This window comes from Mustela nivalis (assembly GCF_964662115.1).
Source record: "Mustela nivalis genome assembly, chromosome: 12".
Classification (NCBI taxonomy): domain Eukaryota; kingdom Metazoa; phylum Chordata; class Mammalia; order Carnivora; family Mustelidae; genus Mustela; species Mustela nivalis.
The window spans coordinates 70,456,990-70,469,497 of NC_139031.1; the positions used below are offsets into that span (position 1 = coordinate 70,456,990).

At 38.4% G+C, this 12,508-nt stretch overlaps 1 protein-coding gene across 10 annotated transcripts in view; it reads right to left on the minus strand.

Annotated features, from left to right (window-relative positions):
• The window catches only part of CDK14 (cyclin dependent kinase 14), a 575,914-nt gene that overhangs the window by 450,752 nt on the left and 112,654 nt on the right, over positions 1 to 12,508 (minus strand). The window lies entirely within an intron of this gene.

Here is a 12,508-nt window from a genome sequence, read left to right on the forward strand (position 1 = left end):
CCTAGCTATTTTATTCCTTTTTAATGCAAATATAAATGGAACTGTTTTCTTAAATTCTCTAATAGTTACTAGTGTATAGAAACACAACACATTTCTGTATATTGATTCTGTATCCTGTAAATTTAATAAATTTATTTATTAGTTCTAATAGATTTTGGGGGGAGGGTTTAAGATTTTCTCTGAGTAGTATCATGTCATCTGCAAATAGTGGCAGTTATTCTTCTTCCTTTCCAATTTGAATGCATTTTATTTCTTTTTCTTGCCTAACAGCTATAGCCAGGACTACCAATACTATGCTAAATAAAAGTGGCAAGAGTGGGCATCCTTGTCTTGCTTCTGATCTTAAAGGAAAAGCTTTCAGCTTTTCACCATTGAGTATGATATTAGCTTGGGTCTGTCATGTATGTCTTTTATTCTGTTGAGGTACATTCCCTCTATGCCTACTTTGTTGAGAGTTTTTAATCTTAAGTGGGTGTGGAATTTTGCCAAATGCTTTTCCTGCAGCTGCTGAGATGATCCTACATTTTATCCTTTGTTTTGTTAATACAACAGATCTGTTTCAACAGGCAAGACCAAAAGTGGAAACAAATGGGACTATATCAAACTAAAAGCTACTGCACAGTGAAGGAAACCATCAACAAACAAAAAGGCAACCTACTAAATGGGAGAAGATATTTGAAAGTGATATCCAATATGGGGTTCAATCTAAAATATATCTTTATAGAACTCATACAACACAATATTAAAAAAATCTGAATAAAAAAAATGGGTAGAAGATCTGAATAAACACTTTTCTTAAGAAGACACAGAAATGGTCCACTGGTATGTGAAAATGCAAATCAAAATCACAATGAGAGATTACCTCCCAGCATCAGAAGGGCTAGTATTAAAAAGACAAGAAATAACAAGTGATGGTGAGAATGTGTAAAAAAAGTAATTCTCATGCACTGTTGGTGAGAATGTAAATTTATGAAGTCACTATGGAAAACCGTTTGGAGGTGCCTCAAAAAATTAATAATAGAAATATTATATAATCCAACAATTCCACTTCTGAGTATTAATCCAAAGAAAACAAAAACACTAATCCAAAAAGACATCAGCACACCGGGTATGTCAAAACATTATTTAACCAAGAGAGGGAAGCCACCTAAATGTCCATCAACAGATAAGTGAATAAAAAAGGTATTTAATATATACAGTATACAATAAATATCATGGACTATTACTCAGCCATATAAAAGAATGAACTCCTGCCATTTGCAACAATATGAGTGGACCCAGGGGATATTATCCTAAGTGAAATTCAGACAGACAAAGACAAACACCATATGCTTTCACTTATACGTGAAATCTAAAAAATCTGTATGTGGAATCTAAGAAAAACAAAACAAATGAAACAGATTCGTAAATACAAAAACAAACTGATGGCTGCCAAAGGGAAGGGGTTGGGGGGAACGGATGAAATAGGTAAAGGGAACTAGGAGGTACAGTCTTTCAGTTATAAAATAAATAAGACATGTAGATGTACAGCATAGGAAATACAGTCAATAATATCATAGCAACTTTGTACAGTGACAGACAGTAACTAGACTAATACAGTGACCATTCTGTAGTATATATAAATATCAAAGCACTGTATTTATATACCTGAAACTAATACAATATTATGTATCAATTATTCTTCAATTTTACTAAAAGACTCTTCTCAAAAATTACCTTTGCTCAGAAGCCTTTGTTGATTAAATCCCACTTAGCACTTAGTTTTGCTCCAATATTTCGCATACCCTGGACTATAATTATTCTTCTTGTGATACTTTAACCTCAACAATGTGACTGTCTCCTGTTTTCTATGTTATAGCCCCCACCTCATCCCCCCCAACCCCCCACCAAGAACACTTTCTCCTTCAAATCTCCACCTGAAGGGTCTAGCAAAGGTTTTTGACTAATTTGGGAAAGTAAGGGCTTTACATTGATTAAGAGTGGTTTTCTCAAATGATATACGATCAGAAGAAAACACCTTCGGTTCCTCTTCCCAAAGCCAATCACAGAAAATAGGAGGGCTATCAGTAATACCTGAAAATAACAGACATTCCAATATTAATGGGAATAAGGCTCTGTATTCTCTATGACTAGCACTTCTGTTCCTTGTTCCTGTTGTGTAGAAACAAAAGTGACAAAATTTACATAAGCAGAGATGTCTCATGGTACTTGAAGGCAGATAAAGAAGAAGAAATCATCACCAATACTAAAATAAACTTCTGGGTTGTTGCTGTTGTTGTTTTTCCCAGTAAATTCAATAGAACCTAGAATTCAAACAAGGTTAGATATGCACCCATATATTTGGGTGTTCATGTGAATCAATTATTTCGGTTCACTCATTATTAACAGGGGTCTGTCCATTAGCTGAAGGACTCAAAACTCAGTAAAAATTGTTAGAAACTCAAATAGTGTTGGAGGCTCCAAAAGTCACAGTTTGACCTACGATTTTAGCTTGGAGCTATGTAAAATCCAGACAACTGTCTACCAAACTCACAGCAGTGGATTTGAAAGAGCACAACTTAATTCAGTTAAGGTTGGCATTCATTTCAAGTGAATTCATTCAGGCTGAAAATTGTCCCTTTGAATCAACCATTTTCTGGTGATTGGCATTTTATTGAGTTCATGGTGTGATCTTCTCCATTTCTTCGCCCCACACTCTTCACGAAACCAGACACCAGGGAAAGAACTGGTTTAAAGGAGTCTACACTGATGCACAGCAAATAAGCATGATGCATGAAGCAGGAAGCTAAGTCATGGTCTTCCGAGGTTCATGGAAAAAATATCCATGATCCGTCCAATACAAAGCTGGCAAATATAAATACAGAAAAGCTTTGATATTGCAACAACTCTTATGTTTGTTTTTCTCCTCATCCATTGCCCTGTGAGGGTCTGATGGGTTTCTCCTCTCAAAATCTGCTCCCAATAAAAAACCCATCATCAGTCATCTATAAACTTTTGGACACTTAAATCAGAACGTAACCTCTCCCAGAATTACTTGAACTTTAAGAATTATAGAACCAAAAGTTTCATTCCTTTTCAAAAGAATTTCAGCTACAGGTGCGTAGGTGGGCAAGGTATTCTGGTGGGGGTGGGGGTAGGGGGATGGAGTAAGAGGAATTTCTAATGCCACTAGCATCATAACCCACGACAGCTACCCTCATCTCTAACCTCAGCTTGCAAGATCTAAAAGTATGTTTCCCTCTCTTTGATTGTGGTCTTCTTTTTCTCACGTGCGTGCATGCGTGTGCATTATGTGTGCATGTGTGTGTGTGTGCCAAGGTTACAGAGAGCAAAGATATGGGATGTGTTATCTATATGTACATAAGGGGATATACGCATGGGTGTATTTTTACTTACAGCTATGTTTTATCAGAACCAAGACCTTGCCTAAAATCACCTCCAGAATATTAGCTAACAACATCCAGGCAAGCCTCCCGTCCATGTTAAGTCACGTAGGTGACTGACAACAAGTCACTTAAAACTGTCTGCATCTCAGTCTTCTCATCTCCAAAATGATACAGCTGAAGTAAATAGCTCTTAAGATCTTTTACAGCTCGGCTCTCTGTTACAAACTCTAGGCAGCAGTTTACAACTGGTAAATGGTTTTAAAGAGATTAACTACATAAGGCCAGACACAAAAATTCATTTCTTTGTGCTTCCGTTTACATTGCATTTCGCTTAGGATTTTAGGTTTAGAAAGGAGGAGGATAGGTTCATGCCACGAACATCTCCCGGTCTCTCCAGGCTCTGTGGGCCTCTCTCAACTCCCAAATCCCAGCACTGCCACTCTCACGGCTGCTCAGTGACGGCGTCCTGGGCCACCTGGCTGCCAGATTATTTGTGAGTGGCACGATGTAGCATAGCAGTCACACTGCACCATGTTTGGCAACCCTGGTTCTGTCGACTAAATGCCAGTCATGTCCTTATGACACTGCCACTGTCACAACTACAAATGCCCTCACAAAACAACTAGGTCATTGCTACATTGTACTTCATCATTTGTCACTTAAATGAATGCTGTCTTGTATGCTTTCACATAAGCCACAGTGGAATTTGTTGTCTTATGTTTGGTTTATTTTGCTGGGATGGGAGGAGGTCATTGTTTTGCTGTTTCTCATGTGTTCGTTGCATTTCTATTACCAAACTGGAAACACCGTGAGCATAGAAATCATTATCTTCCATTTCTTTAATGTTTCTAAAAGCCCCAAAGATGGCATAAATGAGTGTTCTGTTAACATCTACTCAAAAATGGACTATCTTCCTTATTATGAACCTTCCCCTTCAACTAAACATAGGCTGTTAAAAAAATTAGTCCTACCTACATGCAATGAGGCACCTTCCAAGCCCAGATCTTTTCCATTCAATGAAAAGAGTTTCACCAGCTATACCACTCACCAGATTTCCGCATCTATTGCTGTGATTTAATTTAAAAATGCTTATGTTTCTACTGACTGGTTTCTTCGGGGTCTGACCTAATTTCACTGAAACCCTGAATCCACTGGCTAATGGACATAGCTGAAGGGAGAATTCTTGAGGACACTCCATTCCTTTATGCCACTTCAGTGACCCTAGTTTTGTTACAACCCTTGGTGGGCTTCAATGCTTTACCACCAAGAGACTTGATGATTGTTTGGCCAGTTTTATTGTGAAATATTTAGGTGGTCTTCTCAGCAGCTTAAATTTTAATATATGCTGCTAAGACAATTTTATTAAGTTACTTTCCCTTCTGTTACACCCCTGAGGGGCACCTGGTTGGCTCAATCAGTTGAGCAGCTGACTTGGTTTCTGCTCTGGGTCATGATCTCAGGGTCGTGGGATCGAGACCCGGTTGAGACCCGCATTAGCATGAAATGGGTGTTCTGTTCTCCCTCTCTCTGCCTCTACCCTTCCTCCACATAAGCGTGCACATGCTCCCTCTAAATAAATAACATCTTCTTAAAAAATAATTATATTCTTCACAAACCTGTACCCCTGGGGCAAATAATATATTACATGTTAATAAAAATAATTGAATAAAAAATAAAAAATAATAATTATACTCTTGATTTTAGATGTACATGATAGTTTGCTTACAGGTTCATGTAGACAGATGCTTCTATTTACTGACCTCTATGTTCTTCATTTCACCCTAATCATCATGATAAATTTAACACAAAGTTTGATGAACAACACCATAACTGTAAAAAATGCCCTACGGTTAGTTGTGGCCTAGACAGGTTTTTTGGAACATAGCTATCTTTAGGAATCAGGATTTCATCTGGAATATTCTCTAACCCCTTTCTGCTGTGGACCACTGGTGTTGGCAATGCCTGGGATCTCAGTGCCACACCTGCCCCCTTAAGTCCCACTAAGTCAAAACTTACACTTGAACATGACCCCTAGGAGATTTGCGTGCACATTAAAAATTGAGGTGCAGGGGCACCTGGGTGGCTCGGTGGATTAAAGCCTCTGCCTTCTGCTCAGGTCATGATCCCAGGGTCCTGGGATCGAGCTCCGCATCGGGCTCTCTGCTCATCAGGGAGCCTGCTTCCTCCTCTCTCTCTGCCTGCCTCTCTGCCTACTTGTGATCTCTGTCTGTCAAATAAATAAAAATTATTTTTAAAAAAATTGAGGTGCAGTGCTCTACACATACAGTGATAGATTCGGCTGGTATGGCCACATAAGAGATTGAGACTGTACGAGAGGTCGAGAGTTTGAGGGGTAAAATTTGTTTCAAACTCTGGGTACCATATGAATGATAATCATTTTCTTGGGTAACATTTTTACTCAAACTTCTCACAAAAAGTCAGGGCAATTTCATACAATTCTTTAATTTTGAAATACTCTGAAATAAAATTGTCCAGTAGGGTATACCCAAAGTATACCTTATTAATTTTTTTTAAAGCAATGGGATCAGAGTAAGTGCAAAGTAGAGAAAAAAAGAATATACACGAATTACAACAGCATCTGTACCATTACCTCCTGTGTAGAAATTTGTAGGTTTATGTATTTCTAATACAGAAGTACTGTTTTGTCATTGGCTACCATATCTATGAAAAAAAATTACCACAAAATTATCTAAGGAGGTTTGAACCCAGAATCTTTGCTTTGCTTTATTTACCAGAGCTTATTTGGTAGCTTTGGGGGAAAAAAATAATAAAATAGAAGGAAGTCACTTTAGCGCCTAGAAACAAAATTTTAAAAAGAACTTGTATTTGTGAAGTGTACCATGTATCCTAAAACAAGCCCTCCCCTAGAAGGTGGGGGGGGGGCCTTTGCCTACGTGTCATAACTGAACATGTCCCACTGGACAAGGGACAGGAACCCCTGGTCACAAATAGAAGGACGTGGCAACTCTGTAGAAATCTGGGTGGCTTTTAGTCACTGTTTCCACTAAAAACATACTCTATATTCCCAAAAGGTCATGAGGAGAAAGAAGCTATGTGAATTTTGTCTCACTTGGCATCCACAATTATATACTGGCTAAAAACTCCATCATGGAAAAAAAGCGTCAAGAGTGTAGCATTCATATCACATGGCCAAATGCATACATAGTGTTGGGAGGTGAAATATTAGAATTGACATCTATATTACCTACCCTCTCTCATTTATAGCCAGAGGGCTCAGAAATGGGGCACATGAAATGAGAATCCCCACACACAGTAAGGGAGTGGCTCTGTTGAGATTCCACAGAGAAAAAGCCTATTCCAACCTACAAAATTCTCACAGCTGCAGTGAGGAACTGGAGTACCATTCAGGACAAAACACAAGACTCAGGCTACACAAAGTGGCTCCCAACATGGCTAATTAGTTTCTTCATCAAGACACTACTCCCTTAAAGTTCTCATTCTAGAAAAGAAAAAGTCTGTTCCTGCAAATAAGAACCTTTTCCCCCCTCTCACAGAATTTATAGGTTTAAATATAGCTTTTCTGTCTGTCTTGGGTCCTAACCTGAGAAAGGGAAAACAGAGTGTTTTCAGAGGACTCCACATGATACAGAGATGTGACATGACCTAGCAAGAACTGACCAATATAACCTACAGCAATTTTAAAATGTCTACCATGCCAAAAGTATTAATAATCAACAAACAGATAAGGCTGAACTCAGATTCATGGCTCTTTGAAATCATGAATATGGTCCAGCACGCTTTCTACCTGTATACACAGGCTTACTGATTGAGGCACTTTTTTTTTTGGTTTTTGGGTTTTTTTAAACATCACAAGGACCAGAGAAGCTGTCATTTGTCTCAAAGGCTGTGCAAACGATAGTTTCAGATGCCTTCTGAATTGTTTTGTTTCTCTTCTGAACTTCATTGCACCACCCATAGCTTCTTTGTACTAAACCAGGCTAGTTCTTCCTTCATGTTTATACCTTTCAAATATCTGTAGCTCTCTGTCCCTCATGTAAGATCAAGCATCCAGAAGGCATAATAACATTAAAAATGGAAACTGAAAAAAGACACTACTGGAGGTACTGACTGATCCATTAGGGCCTGAATTTCTTTCCCTTGGTAACCATATGAACAGCATTTAAAAATAAAGATTATAAATATTTTTAAATTCCTTCCCTGAAGGAGAAATAAAATTGTGTACTATCTTTTTACTCTGAAACAGACGGCTATATAAATAAGCACAACTTTTATCTTTTCACCTATTTTAATAAAATTTAGATGTACTATTAATGCTTAAATAATAATTAGTGACTAATGAATGTCAAGAGGAATGTTATAAAGTTCTAAAGTTTAATATTTTTATTCTAATAAAATAAATCGAGATATGGAACTGACCAAAGAATCCAGAAAAATATAGGGCATCACTCAATATAGGATTGACTTTTGAAGCTCTTGAAATTTTCAGGGAATCATATATGGGTCACTAACCACACACAGCTTATAAAGAGAAACAGGGAACAATGAACCTTTGAGGGAAAAAATGGAAGTCTCTTTCAGTGCAGCTTTGACAATTGGTCCATCTATTGTAAAGAGCTAAAATTTCAGCAATAATAAATCTGACAGCAATCCATTAATAATAAAGTCCTAGCTGATTTCATAAGAGCTGGTTCTGTCAACCTTTCCTCTGACTGAGAAAAGTCAATAGTGAATCCAGACACAGATCGTCAAGGTGAATAGAGCAGAGCAGTGGGATACACAAATCCTGCCGCTTGTCTGCCACCTGAAAATAAGCCTCAGTGCTTCCAGGAACATTTCACTGTCCTCTTTGTATTATAGCAAGATCTCATTCAGCTGAGGAATAAGCCACTGGGGCAAACTTGTATCAGCAGGACAGAGGAGGAAGTTTATAGAACATATACCCTTCCCAAACCTTACCAGATGATAAATGAAAAACTGGAGCACTTTTTCAAATCCTCTTTTTATCCCCTCAAACACAGTAACACTAAGAACTGTCATATATGCTCAATAAACAAGCAAACTGGAAAAGGATAAAACTTGGACAAGATAATTCAAGTTGATAGAAAAGAGAGATGGAAATGAAGGATTTTTAGATAATAACGGTAATGATGATGGTTCTCACAGAGCTCTTATTATGTAACAGCTACTATGAAAAATGCTTTATAAGTAGTTTTGCAGTGTCTGCAACAGCCCCATGAGGTATGACTATTATTCCGAGTTTACAGACATTTAAATTGAGGCACGCAATATTTAAGTAGCATGTCCAAGACGACACAGAGAACAAGTAGAGGTAATAAGATTTATTCCGAGACTCTACAAAGCCCAAGATCCTGACCACTGGGATGTCTTCCTTACATGTTCCCTGGGATTGATATTTCAAGAGAAATAAGCAGAAGCCAGACCTGATCCACAAAACTTCTCTCATTCTCTCTTCTGACGCAAAAGAAAGCATTCTGTGGTCTAAGGTTTCTGACTAATCCTCCCTCACCCCTCACTACTTCCATCACCTAAACTTAACATGCCTTTAACTGACCTGATTCTGAATCAGCCTCAAATCAAAAGTCAAGGCTGAACAGCAAAGTCATGACGATGGGCAGAAAGCATAAAGATCATTAAAAAGGACAGGCTCATGGGGCAGGTGGAATGACCTGGCCATTAGGCACTGCCACATTGAATCTTCCTTTCCCATATATGTTTGCGTTTCCTGAATAGTATGTTCAAGGCGAGTCATAAACCACTGGCTGATCCAATCTAAGAATCATGAATCTAGTCAATGGCAGATAAATGGATACCTCTGGGAGCTCTAACCTGACTTTCTAAAAAGGATTCTCTATCAGAAAAACCATCTGGATTTAAGATAAACAGTAACAGGAAGAAATTTGAAAAGAGAATGCCGTATTGATGAACCCTGTCTCACCTCATCCAATGAAAAACTGCTTAATTTGGAAAAAAAGCTTATACCCTCTCCTGTTCCTCTCTGCCCAACTCAAAAGATAACATGAGGTTTCCAGGTTAAGTGTCCACTGAAAACAGCAGTGGGGAGTGAAGGAGGGTTTGCAGCAGATATCAGGAGACTGAGGAAAGTCTCACTCTCCCACTGGCTGAACAAGTGGCAATGAGCCAATTAGACAACACACTTGCTAAGAACCTGCCAATTCCAAGAGTCTGTAGGAGGACCTCAACATCAGATAGAGCAAGGGAACTGAAGCAGAGGGGGTGAAATTAAAATGTTAATAATGACAAAAGCTACAGTCCAGCCTTCCACTGAATATTTTAGCTGTTGTTCTCTATCACCAAAGAACTGACATGAAAATCTAAGTAGCCCAGTTACCATGCTCAATTACCAGGCCATGTAGAGAACCCAAATGTAAGATAACCACAGATTATTCCCTCTACGCATAACTGTTCCTCACTCCCTTCTCCATCCTACAAGCTCCGAGTTTTAGTATCTCTAGATTATCTATTATGGTATCCATATGGAAACTTGATTTAGTGAAAGCATGTAAGGGAGAAGGGGGAATTCTGGTGTTTTCCATATAAAAATCAAAGCATATATTGGGGCACCTGGGTGGCTCAGTTGGGTAAGTGTCTGACTCCTGATTTCAGCTCTGGTCATGATCTCAGGGTTGTGAGATGGAGCCCCATATGGGACTCCACACTGGGCGTGGAGCCTGGTTAATGTTTGCTATGTGCCCCTCCCCCCCCAGAAAAAAAAAATCAAAGCATATATTAAAAAATAAAGAAATTCTGGGACATGCTATAACACAGATTAAGTGAAATTAACCAAACACAAAAGGATAAATGCTCTATGATTCCACTTGATGAGGCAAATTCATAGACACAGAAAGTAAACTAGAGATTACCAGGGATGGACCAGGGGGAGGGAAAATGGGGAATTATTATTTAATGCATATAGAATTTTTGTTTGGATGATGGGAAAAGTTCTGGAAATGGATAGCAGTGATGGTAGCAATACCTTGTGAAAGTACTTACTGCCAATGAACTGTGCACTTAAAAATGGTTAAAGTTTTGTGGTATGTGTATTTTATACCACAATTTAAGAAATGAAAAAAAAAATCAAAGCATACAGTATCTGTACTGCAATTGCCCCAAATGAAAGAAATCTTCTCCAACATTTCTCCCGGAAGTATCTTAAAAAGGAGTACAGTACACGGCAAGTTCCATGAGGACAGGCCCCAGATCTTTTTGGCTCACTGTTACAGAGCAGTTACACTCTTACACAGTAGATTCTCCATAAATGTTTGTTTAATAAATAAATGATTAAAAAAAACAGAAGGCGTCTCCAAGAAAGAAAATATTTAAAAAGCATCAAATTTACTTATTCATAAGAAAGAATAAAGAGCATATTCCAGAGAAAAATACCAGTGCTCCTCCAGCTAAGCTGCTTCAGGCGAGGGAATGTATCACTTCATTTTACTTCCTCACAGCAGGTCTTATAATGTCTTACACATAGTAGATGGCTAATAAACGTCTGCAGAATGAGGAATTAAAACATGTGTAATTATGGGGCACCTGGGTGGCTCAGTAAGTTAAGCATCTGCTTCAGTTTAGGTCATGATGCCGGGATCCTGGGATGGAACCCCACATCGAGCCCCGCATCAGGCTCCCTGCTCAGTGGGGAGTCTGCTTCTCCCTCTCCCTCTGCCTGCTGCTCCCCTGCTCGTGTTCTCTTTCTCTCTCTCTCAAATAAATGAAATCTTTTTTTTTAAAGTTTATGACTATAAATGTCATGTAACTACTCTACTCTTCCCCTTTTTAAAAACTACTTTTTGCAAATGTCCAATTCCTTCTATCACAGGGCAAAAAAATAAACCTCACAAGTTATACAAAGTGAAGGTAAAAATATAAATAGCTAGAATATATCACTCTCAGAAAAAAAAAAAAAAAGCCAACAACACAGAGTACATCATCTTCTAAACTGAAAAAAAAAAAAATTTTTTTTCTGGAAAAAAAAAAACAAAAACTGAAGTATGGAAAAGAACAGCTTATAATTCATGTTGATTTTTCAGGAAGTAATAAGTGATGAAAATAAAAGAAAATGTGAATTCTCTTTGGAAGAAAATTTAAATATTCATTCCCAAAAATCAATGTCTCACCTTCATAATCAATAGTTGAGTAAACATAGAAGGATATTTAGGGCTCTTATGTGCCCCCCCCACTCAAAAATTTCTCTCATTTGTCTATCGATTAATCAGGTGTTCTTTTTAAAAAATACTAATGTCACAAAATTATACACAGCTGGCTTATGGCCAACATGCTACAGCAAGTTACCAATGATCTTCTCAATTGATCTTCACTATCTGCATCATTTATTTACATTTTATGTGATTTGCTGAGTTAAAATATACAGACGTAGAATATTTTTAAAGCAAAAACTCAAATGCTGGCACCCTGGGCATTCAGCAACTCTACAGGAGACGGACCCTAATAAATCCACCAGGACCATGTAATGTAGTAAGTCTCACTCTGAACAATATTAAAACATGTTCTGCAACTTTGACTGTCCCCTAGCCCTAATACTGTGTGCCAATTAACAATGGAAATAGAAATTCAACCTCTGTAGATATCAAGGTTTACATCTCCGTCTCTCAGCTGTTATGGTCAGCACAAGCAGGTAAGCATCATTCTGGAATAGTCTGTCTGCTAGCCCAGTCCTTCATGCATGCAGGGGTTCTCCATTAGAACCCAAAATGCTCCCAGTCCACTCTTAGAGCCGGCTCTGCAAGCAGAACCACAGGAAGGATTATCACCTCCGTACATGAAAGCATAACCACTCCAGGTGTAATGATGCAAAATACCAGCACACCAGCCTCTGCCAGAAAGCACAGACTTAAAGCAGGTACGTTTCTGTGCTCTAGAAGGGAAGGGGGTGGAATGAGCAAAGAGGAAGCCCCAGAGCCCTAATCTACTAGAGACGCTTATTCCACTCAGAACCAATCTAGCTAACGTAGGGACATCAGTTTACCCAAATGAAAGATGTGGTCTCCCGTCCTTCACTGGCTTGCCTCAGAGGGCGTTCAGCCAAGCAAAGCCAGGGAAAACAATCTATAAGATCTCTT